At 50.9% G+C, this 3,024-nt stretch overlaps 1 pseudogene; it reads right to left on the reverse strand.

Moving 5' to 3' along the window:
* Window positions 1-692: 692 nt before the first annotated feature.
* On the reverse strand, window positions 693-1,348 carry LOC102533129 (phosphatidylinositol-glycan biosynthesis class F protein pseudogene; annotated as a pseudogene).
* Window positions 1,349-3,024: the final 1,676 nt, after the last annotated feature.

The following is a 3,024-nucleotide window of genomic DNA, read 5'->3' on the forward strand; positions in this document are numbered from 1 at the left end:
GGAGACATCGGTCAGCATTGACCATCCTCTGGCCAAGCAGGGGTCGGCCTGCACTCAGATCAAGGGCTCAGGAAGACCTTGCAGGCTGAGCGCCCCCTGTGGGAGTGTCTCTGAGTTGACGTTCCGCGGGGCCCTCGAAAGCTCTGGAGTCCAAGCCCCCAGGCCAGATAGTCATCTCCATGCCTGACCTTCAGCCAAGCACACTCATCCGCAGAGGCGGGGGCTAACCAGGCGACTGCGCCTGAGGGTACCAGGACATAAGCCGACCACCCAGGCTAGCCTTGGACGGACTGGCACTGGGGCTTGAGAAATGGGTGCCTTTGAAAGATGTGTGATGAAGGTGACTCTCAGCAGGGTGAACCCAGGGCATCGTGTTTCCCTAGTGATCAAAAGTGCAGGATCTGGGCGCCCAGCCTGGGCACGCGCAGCTGTACTGGGGCTCGCCTGGCCCTCCCGTCCGGGGGCTTCTCAGCCTCTGTACCGCTGGACTTCCCCTGGTTTTTTTTCTATTATAAATACATTATTTCAACTAGAAGGTGCAATCTCTCAGAGGGGTTAGAATTTCAAAAGCTCCAATCACATCCTGTATAACTCCATGAAAAAACAGCGGGACTGCCTGGCTTAGACCATGTGCATTCCTGCACAGTCTTTATGGAATCTGCGCAAAGAATTACCTTCTCCCTTGGCTCCAATTACATGTTCTTGGATGTGGGGTCCTTTCTGTCCCAGTATATCCAGATTGGTGAAGTGACAAGGATAGTGATGTAGCCAAAGGTCGCTCCAAGCGTGCAGGAAACGGGTCCTTCCTGCCATGGTCTTCCCCAATCAAGTGGAAAAGGAAAGTCCCCAAGCCTTGTTCCTACAAAACTAGAAACCATAATGATCGAGAGACTCTTCTGCCAATGGATGTGACCCCGCTTCTATAGAAAACTCTTAGACCTGCTTTGAAGTTTGGTCCTAACAAACATGAACAGGGTACAGTAGTAAAAGTAGACCAGCGAACTGCAAAGGAAAACGTTTCCAACACCAACTTGATTAGTGGTGCTCCATACAGAACAAAAATTACCGGAAAGGGGAAACAAGACATAAGAAAGTTGATACAGCATTTCAAAAGGCTGGTGACCTTGTGATAATGAACTTCTTTGAGAGATGCAGTTGGTTTCACCACTCAGTGTAATACTAAGGTGACAGCAGTTACCAAAACAGAACAGGTGCATGACCATGTCCAGTGTGTTTCCAATATTGCAAAGTTCTCCAAGAGGAATGATGAAATGACGATGCCGAGGATCATTGAAAATATGCATAAAAGATAGGCACACAGTAGTCTCTTGAAGTCAGCATCTTTCATGGCTCCCCACTTTCGGAAGGCTGATCTTCTAGGACATGAGCTCCTCCTAAGAGCAGAAAGAAATTCTGAGACCTCTGTCTGCCTGCCCTGTGCCCAGAGCGTCCCTCCTGTCCCGCTCAAGGTACAGCCCACCCTCCACTGGTGCCCCCACCCCCTACCCATCCCCTGCCTTCTCCCCCGTCTACTCAAGGACATCACTGGTTCTCTCTCCTTTCCTCCGAATCATCAACCTTTCACTTCTACCAGATTGCTCCCATCAGTGGACCACACTGTTGTTACTCCTGTTTTTAAACCCACCCGGGCTGCCTCCCCTCCTTCCTTCTTCCAGGATGGAGTCCCAGGGGCTAGATTTACCCTCCCTCCAAAACTGCCAACATGATCAGATAAGCTAGGTGAACAACAGGACATCGGGCAAGGAAGGACGGTGGTCCCTGGGAGATGGGAAATGGATGGGGTGAGGCCTGTGATGGCCCGCTCACTGCCTGAGAGATCTCTTCACTGCAAAGCAGACAGGGATTCCTGGATGAAGGGAGAGGGCTCCCAAGTTCAGGAGATGGAGCTGGACATCCAGGGAGATAAAGGCAGCCAGAATTTTCAGGACAGAGGACCAAAAAGGAGACCGCTGCCAACAGAGAGCTCTGGTGATCTGCAGAAGGTTCCCTGGGGAACTCACACACCCCTGTGAAGAGCCCGTAAGGGGAGATAGGCTCGTGCCCAGTGCCCACGTGGGGCTCCGCTGGCCAGATCGGAGCCTCAGATTCACTGGGTATCGGGTAGAGTGCCCAGGGTTATACCAGACTCTTACACCTGGACAGCACAGCTCCAAACTCAGCCGGCAAGTCCGAAAATTGAGACCAGGAAAGATCAAACAACTTTTAAGTCACTTCCTCGCACCTCATGAAAAAAGCTCAAGACTATTTCTAAGAATATAAATGTATCGTGCAGCCCGCTTGGTCAAATCGCACTGCCTGGCATCCAGTTAAAACGGCCTTGCGCACGAAGAAGCAGGGGGAAAAAAACTTGCTCAGCTGGCCAGCACAGAGCATCTCATGTAGGTCAGAGGCCATGTCTGCCTGGGCAGCAGCTGTCACTAGGGTAGGAGCGTCCTCGTCTTACGCACGAACTCCTCCTAAGAGCCTGAGGACCACGACAGGGGGCGGACTGGGGAAGAGGTCATTCAATACACAAAAGAAGCAGGAAAAACAGCTCAAGTCCACATCCTCCTCCAGGAACCTTCCTGTCTCAGCCACACTCCAAAACAGGGGTTTTTTTTCCTACTTGCTCTAATCTTTCTCCTCCTTTCTCTCCCTTTTTCCTCTTTATGGTGAATATAACATACACCCAGGAAAATGTTTCAAATGGAAATGTTCAACTTAGCAGATTATTGTAAAGCAAACCCCTATGTGGTCACCAGGCAGATGCATCCCAGTTACACTTCCTCCCTCCCTGCCCCCTCCCTGGATTCCTGACCTCTGGCGTCCCCAGGAAGCACCTCCTAAAGTGGCTTTCTAGTTTACCTCCTAAGCAGGCATCCTTAAATGATGAGGGTGAGATGTGCATGTCTGTGTACCATTTACCAGTGGAATCAAGCAGTGTACGCAGTTTTAGATCCACCTTCTTTCTCTCCATATTATGTGCTTTTAAGATTTCACCATGTTAGGGAGGAGGGTATAGCT

This window comes from Vicugna pacos, chromosome 27 (assembly GCF_048564905.1).
Source record: "Vicugna pacos chromosome 27, VicPac4, whole genome shotgun sequence".
In the NCBI taxonomy this organism is placed as follows: Eukaryota; Metazoa; Chordata; class Mammalia; order Artiodactyla; family Camelidae; genus Vicugna; species Vicugna pacos.